The sequence below is a fragment of the Arachis ipaensis genome, chromosome B1 (genome assembly GCF_059453495.1).
Source record: "Arachis ipaensis isolate K30076 ecotype BB chromosome B1, ASM5945349v1, whole genome shotgun sequence".
Lineage (NCBI taxonomy): Eukaryota > Viridiplantae > Streptophyta > Magnoliopsida > Fabales > Fabaceae > Arachis > Arachis ipaensis.
The window spans coordinates 107,037,964-107,053,531 of record NC_142436.1 but is presented as its reverse complement, the minus strand read 5'-3'; the positions used below and the strand labels follow the sequence as shown (position 1 = coordinate 107,053,531).

Genomic DNA, 15,568 nt, shown 5'->3' with positions numbered 1-15,568 from the left:
GAAATCAACAAGCTCTTGTGATGATAAGTTGAAACCTCGGTCCAATAAGATTAGACATGGCTTCACAGCCAGCCAGACTTCAACAGATCATCATGAAACTCTAGAATTTATTCTTAAAAACTCTGAAGAACAAAATAGAAAAAAAAATTTTGTATAAAAAAAATTTCGAAAATGAAAAGTAAAATTACCTAATCTAAGCAACAAGATGAACCGTCAGTTGTCCAAACTCGAACAATCCCTGGCAACAGCGCCAAAAACTTGGTGCACGAAATTGTGATCATCAATGGTGCCAACAACTTGGTACGCACAATTGTAATCTCAACTCTTTATCACAACTCTGCACAACTAACCAGCAAGTTCACTGGGTCGTCCAAGTAATAAACCTTACGCGAGTAAGGGTCGATCCCACGGAGACTGTCGGCTTGAAGCAAGCTATGGTCATCTTGTAAATCTCAGTCAGGCGGATTCAAATGGTCCTGGAGGATTGATAATTAAAAGATGAATAAAACATAAAATAAAGATAGAGATACTTATGTAATTCATTGGTGAGAATTTCAGATACGTGTATGAAGATGCTTTGTTCCCCCTAAACTTCTGCTTTCCTATTGCCTTCATCCAATCATTCATACTCCTTTCCATGGCAAGCTTTATGTTGGGCATCACCGTTGTCAATGGCTACTTCCCGTCCTCTCAGTGAAAATGTTCTACGCACGCTGTCACCGCACGACTAATCATCTGTCGGTTCTCGATCATGTTGGAATAGGATCCATTGATCCTTTTGCGTCTATCACTCGCCCAACACTCGTGAGTTCGAAGCTCGTCACAGTCATTCCTTCCCAGATCCTACTCAGAATACCACAGACAAGGTTTAGACGTTCCGGATCTTAGGAATGGCCGCCAATAATTCTAGCCTATACCACGAAGGTTCTAATCTTAGATTAGAAACCCAAGAGATACACATTCAAGCTTGTTTGCATGTAGAATGGAAGTGGTTGTCAGGCACACATTCATAGGTGAGAATGGTGATGAGTGTCATATAATCATCACATTCATCATGTTCTTGTGTGCGAATAAATATCTTAGAGAAGAAGTAGGCGTGAATTGAATAGAAAAATAGTAGTACTTTGCATTAATTCATGAAGAACAGTAGAGCTCCACACCTTAATCTATGGTGTGTAAAAACTCCACCGTTGAAAATACAAAAGTGATAATGGTGGTCATTGGCTTCGGCCCCAGAGAGGGAACCCCAAGAACCAAGATCCCCAAAATGCAATAGCAAAAGGTCCTATTTATAGAAAACTAGTAGCCTAGGGTTACAGAAATAGGTAATTAATGTAGAAATCTTCTTCTGGGCCCACTTAGTGTGTGCTTGGGCTGAGCATTGAAGCTTCCATGTGTAGAGACTTTTCTTGGACTTAAACGCCAGCTTTTGTGCCAGTTTGGGCGTTTAACTCCAGCTTTTGTGCCAGTTTTGGCGTTTTGACGCAAGAATTCTTAAGCTGATTTCGAACGCCTGTTTGGGCCATCAAATCTCGGGCAAAGTATAGACTATTATATATTGCTGGAAAGCCCAGGATGTCTACTTTCCAACGCAATTGAGAGCGCGCCAATTGGGCTTTGTAGCTCCAGAAAATCCACTTCGAGTGCAGGAAGGTCAGAATCCAACAGCATCTACAGTCCTTTTTCAGCCTCCGAATCAGATTTTTGCTCAGGTCCCACAATTTCAGCTAGAAAATACCTGAAATCACAGAAAAATACACAAACTCATAGCAAAGTCCAGAAATGTGATTTTTATTTAAAAACTAATAAAAACATAATAAAAAGTAACTAAAATATACTAAAAACAATGCCAAAAAGTGTATAAATTATCCGCTCATCACGCACCAAATATCGTCAAGTAATAACCCACTAGGAGTGGGGTCGAATCCCACAGAGATTAACGGATTAAAGCAAACAATAGTTAATTGATTATCCTAGTTAGACTAACATTAAGGAGAGATAATCAACAAGGAAATGTAAATGACATGAAAGTAAAGGAAAGCGATAAAATACAAGAAAGTAAATGGCAAGGCAAGTAAAGTACAAGAAAGTAAAGTGCTGGAAATGTAAACTGCAGAAAATGTAAATAACCATAAAGTAAATAAAAGAAAGAAAGATAAAATAAGCATTAGAATCAAGAGATATTGCATTCTCCAGATTAATTGATTTCATCTCATCTTCAATCATGCAACTCATTGACCTCATGGCAATCATGATTGATTAAGCCCCAATTCCTTGGTGACTCAATCTCTCAAATCTTGATCAATAGCCAATTCCTTGGGCTAATTGCTCATGAGAAAAGATGAAGAATGGTTCCTGATTATACCACATACTTTCCTAGACCCAAATAGTGGGTGGATTATATGTCACCATATCCAATCACTAAAATCCAAATCTATTCAAGTGTGAGAAAGAATTTCAAGCATGGTTTTATGTTTCCTCTTCCAGGGTTCCCATAAAACCCAATTACATTCAATCTCTTTTCCAAGATAATTGAATGTTAGAATGAATAATGAAATTCTTTCTAGTAAATCAAAGAGAGATGAATAGAAGAAGAAGAATAAAAATAATCAATCCATCAAATAGCGATAGAGGTCTCTTTCCCAATGGAAAGAGTTAGTAATTCATAACAAAAAAAAATATTTACAAGTAAGAAAGAAAATGGAGGAAAGAAGTGTGTGTGAGAAGAGGGATTCCGAAGAACCCTCCCAGTGGAGTTCAGCCAAAAGTCTCTTCTTCTATGAAACTAAGGCCTTTATATAGGCTCTTCCTAAATTACAAACTTAAATTAAATTAAAAACAAATTACAATGAAATGAAAATAAACTATTCTAGATGCTTCTTGTGGCCTTGATTGATTGATAAGCGTGGCTTGAATGGGAGTTAGAGTGGGCCTAGTTGAAGGTTGGAGGCTGTAGGGAGAAGTTAGCGTGTTGTTTTATGTGCCACTCCCACTTGATTTTGCTCTTTGGATTGTGACCCATTTGACATGCTGAAAAGATGGAGTTGTTTGAGCCTCAAATTGAATGTCCACTATGAAGTATTATATATTGTTCGAAAGCCCTGAATGTTAGCTTTTTAACACTTTTGAAATCAACTCATTTGGACCTCTGTAGCTCAAGTTATGCCCATTTGAAGATGGATAGGTCAGTTTGTCAAGTAGCCCGGCGTGCCACGCCCATATGTTCTGAAACTGACGTGCCACGTCCACTCTTTGGCGTGTCACGCCTTCAATGATACACAAAATCTTGATCTCTAGCCATTAGAACTGGCGTGCCACGCCTTCGATATCAAGTGGCACGCCTAGGTTTTGCAATGCTGAAATAATGGCCTTTTTCACCTATATTTATAACATCCACCATAGAGTGTTAAATATTTTTGGAAAGCTCTTGATGTCAGCTTTCCAACGCCACCAAAATTAGATCATTTGGACATCTACAACTCAAGTTATGTTACTTTGAAGATGAAGAGGTCCAGCTGGTAACTCTACAGTGACGTGTTTTTCTTTTTGTGTTTTTGGGGTCAATATCTCCCTCAATTCCAGTGTCCATCATAATGTGTTATCCATGGTTGGAAAACCTTGGATGTCTACTTTCTAATGGCACTGGAATCACCCCATTTGGAGTTGTGTAGCTCATGATATCTTCATTTGAATGAGAGGAGGTCAGGCTGGCATATGCCCCGGCGTGCCATGCCCACTTCTTGGCATGCCACGCCCATAGTGGGGCTCAAAATTACTCCTCTGGAACTTAAGCCTGGCGAGCCATGTTCATAACACCAAGTGGCACGCCCATGTTGGAACTTAATTCTTTCAAGCTTGGCGTGCCACGCCAGAACCCAAGTGGCACGCCCAAGTCACAATTGAGGTTGGTGTGCCACGCCTTCGACATCAAGTGGCACGCCCATGTTGAACTCTTCAATCTCCCTTGCTGGAATGCTGGCCTGGTGTGCCACGCCCAGAGCTCCAAGTGGCACCCCCATTGTTGATATTTGGTTCAAAAGAGCTTCAAGTGACACGCCCATTGTGTTGTGTTAAGCAAACCTTCTCTGTTTCATTGGCCTGGCGTGCCACGCCCAGAGCTCCAAGTGGCACGCTAGCTTTCTTTGCTTTTTTTGTGCTTTTTTTGCTTCTTTTTCCCTGAAATTCAACACAAACCCATTTCAAAGCAATGTACCATAATATTTATCATTTGGTTCATGAATTGCATTGATTTAATGAGATTATGCTCTTTTTATGGTCCTTTTAGATAAGAAAAATGGGTAGATGATGCAAGTTATCACAACACCAAACTTAAGCTTTGCTTGTCCTCAAGCAAATAAAAAATCATGCAATAAAGTTTGACAAACCTAGGTGAGAAGAGTAGCAATTTCTATGTTCATGGTTGGCTAGTTTCTTATGCATGCCACAATCACAAAAGAGATTCAAATGATTGATGCTTCTATCTAGCTCATTTTATGAAATCTTTTTCTTTATGTTCCTTCCTTGAAACAAGGTTTTCATTCTTTTCTTAGCTTAGCTTATTAGGTGCTTTGCACCATGTGTTGAAAGCTACGACTCTAAATGCTTTGTTTTCAAGTATTACCACTTGATACATAAACACCACAAGCATTTAATTAGAGGACTATTTAAGCTCATTTGTTTCTCTTCTTTACTCTCTAATCATTGATGCTCAGAGCCTTGAACTTTGAGGGAGTGCTTTTGCAGTTGAGCCTAGCCTTGACTCTAAGTGTTTTATTCTTAAACTTTTTGCTTGATAGATAAAGACCACAAGTACTTAACAATTGAATTGTCATTGGTACTCAGAGCCTTCAGCTTTCTCATTCTTTCCCTTTTTCTTTTTCTTGCCTTATTTGCAATTTCTTCTTCAAGGTTTTCATGACTTCAAAAATTCCATAAAATGTCCTAGATGAAAACTTCAATTAAATAAATTCAAATGCAATTGAGCAACAATAGTCATGCTAGCTTCCCAATACTTATAAGCTCATGCTAACTTCTTTAATTACCTTATTTGTTTATGATCATGAAACTAAATTGCTTTGAACTCACAAAATTCAAGATGGTAATTATGATATCATAGCACATGTTATGATTCAGCAATCAAGCTATGTGATGCCAAGGCATCTTAGGCTAGTTTCACTAGCATTTTTCTGTTAGTTTTAGTTGTTTTATGCATTTTCTTGAGCTTAAAGTAACCAAGAATGGTTAAATGAATAACAAAGCAATGAACCATCCAAACAGCATGATTTTTATGCAAATTTCATGAGTTTTTAGTTATATTACTTGAATGCTATGAATGGAAGATTCTCATGAAAATTTGCAAGACTTTGATGCAGTTGTTTGGATGATTTCAGGGAAGAAGAGGCTAGGCAAGGAAGCAACAAAAATCAATAAAGGAAGCTTGAATATCACATGTGGAGTTTAAGTTCCAGTTTAAGCTTAAACTGGAACTTAAACGGCCAAAATCATGAAAGCTGAGAAAAGGGTGAAAGTGGCGTTTAACCTCCAGTTTAACCTTAAACTGGAAGTTAAACGCCAGAAATGGGAAATGCACCAGGGAGCCATTTCCACGTTTAAGCTCCAGTTTAACCTTAAACTGGAGCTTAAACGTGTTCGACCAAGTTTTCTCCTCCAGGGTTGCTTTCTCCATTCCCACGTTTAAGCTCCAGTTTAACCTTAAACTGGAGCTTAAACGTGTTCGACACCTCCAGGGCTACCTTTCTCCCCTTCCACGTTTAAGCTCCAGTTTAACCTTAAACTGGAGCTTAAACGTGTTCGACACCTCCAGGATGGCTTTCTCTATTTCCACGTTTAAGCTCCAGTTTAACCTTAAACTGGAGCTTAAACGTGTTCGACCTCCAGGATGGCTTTCTCTATTTCCACGTTTAAGCTCCAGTTTAACCTTAAACTGGAGCTTAAACGTGTTCGACCTCCAGGGCTGCCTTTCCTATCTCCACGTTTAAGCTTCAGTTTAACCTTAAACTGAAGCTTAAACGTGTTCGACTATGTTACTCTCCAGGGCTGCCTTCTTCCATTTCCACGTTTAAGCTTCAGTTTAACCTTAAACTGAAGCTTAAACGTGCATCCACAAAAGGCATCACTGGAAGTGTCTGGCGTTTAAGCTGCAGTTTAAGCTTAAACTGCAACTTAAACGCCACTCTTGGAAAAGGTTTCTGGGCCAAAAATATTGCAGTTTAAGTTAGCATTTGAGCACAAACATTAACTTAAACTTACTCTGGTATGAAACCCAATTGAATATCATGGTTTATGGGATTGGGCCTGAAGGAGTGATGAGTCTGAAATTTCAATTTGTTGAGTCATGTGTCATTACTTGATTATCACTAAGTTGGCTCAATGAATGTTACAGAATTTGGATCAGCAGCCTCATCAAGATTATGGATCATAAACCCAAAGCAAAAGGAAAGCAGGGAGAGGCCTCAAAGCCCAAGAAACACAACAGAAGCTCAATATAGAAAGTGTACAAATAGGATAGAATTTAAGTTAGGGAGGACTTTTACCTTTTCATTTTGCTAGTTTTCATACCTTTGTAATTGAATTCAGAGCTATGACTCACTAAACCCCTTTCATTGGGTTAGGGAGCTCTATTGTAATTCAATGAATCAATAATAGTTTTATCTTCTTCTTCAATCTTTTCTCTTGAATTTTGTTAGAAAGTTTCTCGATCTAATTCCATTGGGTAGTTGTCTTGGGAAAGAAACTACCCATAATTGGAATCCTTCGGAACCTTGGGAAAGGAATGGAGGATTCATGCTAGAGAAGCTTTCTCACAGTGAATTGGATTGGGGTTTGGATGGATATTGTGACATGTAATCCTACCAAATTGTGGTTCATGAAACTGTGTGGTATAATCAGTGATCGAGCATCATCTCTTCTTATGAACATTTAAACCAAGGGATTGGGAATTTGTTTGTTTTTAGAGAGAATTGGTGAGCCAAGGGATTGGGATCCAATCACATAAGATTGCCAAGAAAAATTCAATGAACGCATTGGTTGAGGAAGAGATAAACATGTTTTGATTCGGAGATCTCAATATCTCCTATAACCCAATGAATTCCCCATTTCTGATTTCCACTTTCTCTTTACATTCTGCAACTCAATTCATGCAATCACCCCCATTCCCTTTTAATTTCAGCAATTTAGCTTCTGCTCTTTAATTCATGCAATTTAAGATTCTGCCATTTCAATTTCTTGTCATTTACGTTTCCCGCCAATTTTACATTCCGCAATTCTCATCTAAATCTTGATTCCGCTCAACTAGAACATACTTCTAATCCGAATTGCTCACTCAACCAATCCTTGTGGGATTCGACCTCACTCTATTGTGAGTTTTTACTTGACGATAACCGGTGCACTTGCCGGAAGGAATTTTGCCGATCGTGTAATTTCCTAAATCGTAGCATAACAAGTTTATGCGCATCAAGTTTATGGCGCCGTTGCTGGGGATTGGTTTTCGATTGACAATTCTCAAATTGGAAGTTAACTAGATTGAGCATTTTTTTTGTTTTGATTAATTCAGTACAAGTTACTTGCTGAATTTTAATTTCTGCACTCTGTTACATGCTTTCTTTCTTTATGCCTTTAAATTCAAGCAACTAACTCACTGACTCACTAACTGTTTGAATTAATTCCTCAACTGCTCTAACCATACTCTTCCATTAACCAAGAGTATTTCACTTGTTTGTTGCCTGTGCTGTGTTCTTGTATGACAGGTAGGAGAGGAGAGACATCAACTCCTCCATATACCGAACCAGAGAGGACCCTTCATAGACTTAGAAGGGAAGCAAGAGGGAAGAGAGTACTGGGAGAAGAAGAATCTGAAGGAGAATCTGAGGACAATTTTGAGGAAGCTTTAGATCTCAACATGGATAGAGAAGTTCACAACCATGAGAGAGCTGATGGAAACAATGCCATTCCTGAGAGGAGGGTTCTTAGTTCATACATAAACCCAACCTCTGGGAATTGTGGTAGCAGCATTCAGAAACCACCCATTCAGGCCAACAATTTTGAGCTCAAACCACAGCTAATATCACTTGTGGAGAATCATTGTTCATTTGGTGGGAGTGCTAATGAAGACCCAAACCAACATCTCACAAAATTCCTAAGAATTTGCGACACTGTGAAGTCCAATGGAGTCTAGGAAGATGCCTATAAACTGCTTTTGTTCCCATTTTCACTTAGGGACAAGGCAGCTAAGTGGCTGGAATCATTCCCAAGGGGGAGCCTAACAACATGGGACGAGGTGGAAAGCAAGTTTCTGGCACGTTTCTACCCCCCACAAAAGGTCAATAGGCTTCGATCTGAGGTTCAGACTTTTAGACAACAAGATGGTGAAACTCTCTACGAGGCATGGGAGAGATTCAAGGATTTGACAAGGAAATGCCCACCAGACATGTTCCATGACTGGGTGCAATTGCATATTTTCTATGATGGACTCTCTTATGAATCAAGGAAGGCTGTAGACCATTCATCAGGAGGTTCATTGAACAGGAAAAAGACTGTGGAAGAAGCCATTGAAGTGATTGAGACAGTGGCTGAGAATGAGTACTACTATGCATCAGAGAGACACAACACTAAGGGAGTCATGGAGCTGAACCATGTTGATACAATTCTAGCCCAAAACAAGGTGTTTGCCAAGCAACTAGCAGAGCTCACCAGGAAATTAGAAATAAAACAAGTGGCTGCAATACACACACAAGATCAAGAGGAAGTAAGCACTGAAGAAGGTGATTGGGAAGAGGCCAACTATGTGGGAAACCAACAAAGGCAATCATATGATCCACATTCCAACACTTACAATCCAGGATGGAAAAACCACCCAAACTTTGGGTGGGGGAACCAACAAACCCAACCACAAAACCACAAACCTTACAACCACAACCAACATAACAATTCTACATACCAAAACTCCAACCAAAGAACATACCAAGCCACACAAAACACTTACTCCCAACCATCATATCATGGCCAAAATAATCAACCTACCCAACCTAATCCGAACCAACAATTTCAAGATCAATTAAACAGGATAGAAGGAATGCTTGCAACCATGAGTCAAGACATAACCGAATTGAAAGCCTTTAAGGAAGAAGTAACTTCTAACCTGCAAAACCAAGGAGCTGCTATCCAGAAGCTAGAAAATCAAATTGTGTATTTGTCTAAGCAAACCCCTGGGCCAAGCGTTTCTCATGCTGCCAAGGCTATTGCAAGGGAAGAATGTAAGGCCATAACCCTCAGAAGTGGAAAGAATCTAAAGGAGATCTCAAGGGAAACCACAGAGGATGAAGCAAAGGAAAATGTGAGGGACAAGGAACAAGGACAATCTTTTACACCGTCTGCAAAAAAAGAAAAAGAAAAAGAGGTCCTGAAGCCTTATACACCTAAAGCACCATATCCTCAACGTTTGATGAAAAGTGAAAAGGATGGCCAATTCTCCAGGTTCTTGGAGATTTTCAAGAAGCTTCAAATCAACATTCCGTTTGCTGAGGCAATAGAGCAAATGCCACTCTATGCAAAATTCTTAAAGGAATTAATGACCAAGAAGAGAAGCTGGAGAAATGAGGAAACTGTGTTGTTAACTGAAGAATGCAGTGCCATCATTCAGCACAAATTGCCTCAGAAATTGAAGGATCCAGGCAGTTTCCAAATCCCCTGCATCATAGGAGAAGTCATGGTGGAGAAGGCCTTGTGTGACTTAGGGGCCAGTATCAATTTGATGTCTCTAACAATGATGAGAAGAATGAAGATTGAGGAAGCCAAACCAACAAGAATGGCCCTCCAATTGGCAGATCGAACTTTTAAATTCCCTCATGGGATAGTTGAGGATTTGTTGGTGAAAGTGGGAGATTTTATATTTCCTGCTGATTTTGTGGTGTTAGATATGGAAGAAGAAGCCAAAGCTTCAATAATTCTGGGAAGACCCTTCCTGGCTACTGCTGGAGCCATCATAGATGTACAAAAGGGTGAACTCACTCTTAGACTACATGATGAGAAATTGGTGTTTAACGTATTCAAGGCAATGAGCTATCCATCAGAATCACTAAGGTAATGCATGAGGGTGGATGTAGTGGACATTGCAGTACAAGAAACCTTTGAGGAAACAACAAAGGAAGTGGCAGAGGAGGAGTTCACCAAGGACATAGAAGTTAGTGACATCAAGGCTGCTGAAACAACCATGCCAAGCATGCCAGAGAGAGTGAAAGAAGAGAAGGAAGCACCAAAACCTGAGCTCAAAGCATTGCCCCCTAATCTCAAGTATGCATACTTGGGTAGTGATGAGAGTCATCCTGTTATCATTAGCTCTGCCCTGAGTCAAGAACAGGAAGAAGAATTGATCAAGGTGCTACAAACTCATCAAGATGCCATTGGATGGACCCTAGCTGATTTGAAGGGGATAAGTTCATCCATATGCATGCATAAAATCTTGTTAGAAGAGGATGCTAGACCCTCCATCTAAGCTCAGAGAAGATTGAATCCCGTCATGAAAGAAGTGGTACAAAAGGAGGTCATGAAGTTATGGCAGGCAGGGGTAATCTACCCCATTTCTGATAGCCCATGGGTTAGTCCCATCCATGTAGTTCCCAAGAAAGGTGGCATAACTGTGGTGCCAAATGAGAGGAACGAACTCATACCCACAAGAACTGTCACTGGGTGGAGGATGTGCATAGACTACAGGAAACTCAATGAAGCCACCAGAAAAGATCATTTCCCACTCCCATTCATGGATCAGATGCTCGAAAGGCTTGCAGGACATGCTTACTATTGCTTTCTGGATGGATACTCAGGCTATAATCAGATAGTAGTTGATCCTAGAGATCAAGAGAAAACATCATTTGTTTGTCCATATGGAGTTTTTGCTTATAGACGCATGCCCTTTGGATTGTGCAATGCACCTGCCACTTTCCAAAGATGCATGCTGTCCATCTTTTCGGACATGATTGAAAAATTTATTGAGGTCTTCATGGATGATTTTTCTGTGTTTGGAGATTCTTTTCCTAGCTGCCTACACCACCTTACCTTGGTGCTTAAGAGGTGCCAAGAGACCAACCTAGTATTAAACTGGGAAAAGTGTCATTTCATGGTCACAGAAGGAATAGTCCTTGGCCACAAAATCTCTAATAGAGGCATTGAGGTGGACAGAGCTAAGGTGGAACTCATCAAAAAATTACCTCCACCAAGTAATGTCAAGGCAGTTAGGAGTTTTTTGGGACACGCTGGTTTTTACAGAAGGTTTATTAGAGACTTTTCTAAAATAGCCAAACCTTTGAGTAACTTGCTTGTCTCTGATACACCCTTTGTATTTGATAAAAATTGCATGCTAGCCTATGAACTTTTGAAGCAAAAACTTTCCTCTGCACCTATCATTGCCCCACCTGATTGGAACTTACCTTTTGAACTGATGTGTGATGCATCAGACCTTGCTATTGGGGCAGTGTTAGGACAAAGGAAAGACAATTTGGTACATGTGATTTATTATGCCAGTAAGGTCTTGAATGATAACCAAAGGAATTACACAACCACTGAAAAAGAACTCTTGGCAATAGTCTTTGCATTTGACAAATTTAGATCCTATCTCATTGGATCTAAAGTCATTGTCTTCACTGATCATTCAGCTTTAAAATACTTACTTGCTAAACAAGAATCCAAACCAAGACTTATTAGATGGGTTCTTTTGTTGCAGGAATTTGACATTGAAATCAAAGACAAGAAGGGTGTAGAGAACAAGGTGGCAGACCATTTATCAAGGATACCATGTGAAGAAGGAAGCGCACAAAGCACACATATAAATGAGTGCTTTCCTGATGAACAACTCATGGTAATTCACAAAGCACCCTGGTTTGCAGACATAGCAAACTTCAAGGCCACTGGGAGTTTGCCGTTGGAATTTAACAAGCATCAAAGGAAGAAATTGGTAAATGATGCCAAATACTTCATCTGGGACGACCATACTTGTTCAAAAAATGTTCGGATGGCATACTCAGAAGATGCATATCAGAAGAAGAAGGAAGGGAAGTCTTATGGGACTGCCATGGCTCCACTTATGGAGGACATTTTGTAGGAGAAAGAACAGCAGCTAAGGTGTTGCAGTGTGGTTTTTATTGGCCCACTATCTTCAAAGATGCAAAGGAACTAGTGAAGCACTGCCATGAATGCCAGAAAGCGGGGAACCTGCCAAGAAGAAATGAAATGCCACAACAATTCATTCTGGAACTTGAATTGTTTGATGTATGGGGGATAGATTTCATGGGACCCTTTCCCACCTCATATTCAAATAATTACATTCTTGTAGCAGTAGACTATGTCTCCAAATGGGTTGAAGCAATAGCAACTCCAACCAATGATAATAAGGTAGTCATGAACTTCCTCAGAAAACACATTTTTTGCCGTTTTGGAGTTCCAAGAGCAATCATCAGTGATGGAGGAAGCCACTTCTGCAACAAACCATTAGAGGCATTGCTTCTAAAATATGGAGTCAAACACAAGGTAGCCACACCATACCATCCACAGACAAGTGGGCAAGCCGAAATATCTAATAGAGAACTCAAAAGAATCCTGGAAAAGACTGTGGGAATTTCAAGGAAGGACTGGTCAATTAAGCTAGATGATGCTCTTTGGGCATATAGGACAGCTTTCAAAACACCAATTGGAATGTCCCCTTACCAACTAGTATATGGAAAAGCTTGCCATTTGCCACTGGAGTTGGAGCACAAGGCATTCTGGGCCTTGAAAATCTTGAACTTGGACAGCAAAGCTGCTGGAGAAAGAAGGATGTTGCAAATTCAAGAGTTGGAAGAATTCAGAGCTGAAGCTTATGAGAATGCCAAAATTTACAAAGAAAGAGCAAAGAAGAAGCATGACAGCAACATAGCCCCAAGGAAATTTGAAGAAGGACAAAAAGTATTGCTCTACAATTCTAGGCTGAAGCTATTTCCAAGGAAGCTAAAATCAAGGTGGTCTAGACCATTCCTTGTCACCAAGGTCTCCCAATATGGACAAGTAGAAATCATGGAAGAAAAGTCACAACGAACCTTCACTGTGAACGGTCAAAGACTCAAACATTACTTGGGAGATGTGGAGGAGAAGGACAAGGTTAAATATCACCTCAACTGAGGAAGACAACCGTCAAGCTAATGACGTTAAAGAAGCGCTTGTTGGGAGGCAACCCAACCTGAGGTAATACCCCTTTGCTGTTTCTTTTATTTGTTTCAATAAAAAGGGTGAAGCAGTTTCTGTGCATTGCAAAGAATTAAGTTTGGTGTTTCACACCAAACAATGAATTCGTGGATCAATAATTCAAAGGGGAATGTGTGAATCTAAGTTTGGTGTTCCACCATAAAGATCAACTGAACACAACAACCTTTGAATTATATGAAAGGAACAACCATTCTAAGCAATCGCAGAAATGCTTAAAATCCTTAGCAGCAACTTCATTCCAAGGAGAACTCAAGGATTCAAAGAACAGAGAAGTAAGTAGGAGACTAAGTTTGGTGTTCACACACCAACTTAAGACTCAGACACTTGCCCATACATAGTTGAGCTAACCACTCAAGTGCTTGAGAAGCAAGCAACTTCATCACTCTTTGCAGGAAAGGAAACAAGGATCTTAGAAAGAACATGAAGCAACAACTAGGAGAAGAAGGAGAAATCAAATTGTTTCCTGGCAATAAAGAGAAAACAAGAAATTTCACAAGGTGGTGTTGTTCCTTGACAATTCTTTAAAAAGGGCAAACAAAAGCATGCTTGTTCTGGTTTAAACTGTAATTGTTGAATCTTTCTGGAATGTGAAGTTACTAGTATGTTTGTCTGTTTATTGCTTTGAATAAAGTGAATGCCTAGATGTTTGGATATAACTTCACCTTCTTAAACAAATGCTTGCCATGCTTGTTCTGTTTCCAAAAATAAAAGAAAAGTTTGAACAAAAGTAACTTGGCTCAATTAGTGACAAATCAAGTAGAATTAAGTGGTGGTATGCATGCTTGATTGTTTAGTCAGATCACTGGAAATAGAGTGTAGAATTATCATTTTTTGTGTAGAAATTGAAAACTGTCTATGGATCTTGATGAATAAATGTCTTTGGCCATGAAAAAGAAAGAAAAAGAAGAAGAAAAAGCCACTGAAAAAGGGCAACCAAAAAGCAAAAAAAATTGAGAAAATAAGCTAGGCACCAATGGTTTGAACTTCTGAGACAAATGCCTGTGGTGTTTATGTATTAAGGATATGCTTGGATGAATAGGTTCTGAGGAGTGTTTCAACACTTGGTAACTTGGGTTAACTAACCCGGGATTATCAACCAAAAGTCCATTATCAAGAGCAACCTAAATACAAAACATTTAGTCACACAAAGAGGTGCTGGGCACCAATGTCTCAAGAAGAAATGTGAACTAAAATGCCTGCAGTGGATATGTGTAGTGCACTGATAAGAAAAAGAAAATGCCAAAGGCGTGTGCAACACATGACACTAAGCAAACAAGGAGCAAAGGAGCTCAAAGAAAAAGAAAAGAAAAACAAAGAAGAGAAAAGTGCCAAGGACATAAGAATAACAAGAGGCCATAGCAGTGTTTGATGAATGCAATGAAAAAGTGATAATCTTACCTGATAAGAATGAAAAAGTGATGCTGCAACTTTCTGCATAAAACCCTTCTGATGAACTTCAAATGCTTGCTAATATAGCCAATGTAATTGCTTTCTGTTTCATACTTTCTTCTCAAATAACTCAGGACTTGCTTAGGGACAAGCAAGTATTAAGTTTGGTGTTGTGATGCCAAGGCATCTTAGGCTAGTTTCACTAGCATTTTTCTGTTAGTTTTAGTTGTTTTATGCATTTTCTTGAGCTTAAAGTAACCAAGAATGGTTAAATGAATAACAAAGCAATGAACCATCCAAACAGCATGATTTTTATGCAAATTTCATGAGTTTTTAGTTATATTACTTGAATGCTATGAATGGAAGATTCTCATGAAAATTTGCAAGACTTTGATGCAGTTGTTTGGATGATTTCAGGGAAGAAGAGGCTAGGCAAGGAAGCAACAAAAATCAATAAAGGAAGCTTGAATATCACATGTGGAGTTTAAGTTCCAGTTTAAGCTTAAACTGGAACTTAAACGGCCAAAATCATGAAAGCTGAGAAAAGGGTGAAAGTGGCGTTTAACCTCCAGTTTAACCTTAAACTGGAAGTTAAACGCCAGAAATGGGAAATGCACCAGGGAGCCATTTCCACGTTTAAGCTCCAGTTTAACCTTAAACTGGAGCTTAAACGTGTTCGACCAAGTTTTCTCCTCCAGGGTTGCTTTCTCCATTCCCACGTTTAAGCTCCAGTTTAACCTTAAACTGGAGCTTAAACGTGTTCGACACCTCCAGGGCTACCTTTCTCCCCTTCCACGTTTAAGCTCCAGTTTAACCTTAAACTGGAGCTTAAACGTGTTCGACACCTCCAGGATGGCTTTCTCTATTTCCACGTTTAAGCTCCAGTTTAACCTTAAACTGGAGCTTAAACGTGTTCGACCTCCAGGATGGC

General features: G+C 39.5%; 1 non-coding gene across 1 annotated transcript; it reads right to left on the bottom strand.

Moving 5' to 3' along the window:
- Positions 1–8,344: 8,344 nt before the first annotated feature.
- Positions 8,345–8,448, bottom strand: LOC148577820 (small nucleolar RNA R71). The gene has a single exon (XR_015903131.1). It is a non-coding gene; the product is annotated as a small nucleolar RNA R71 (small nucleolar RNA).
- Positions 8,449–15,568: the final 7,120 nt, after the last annotated feature.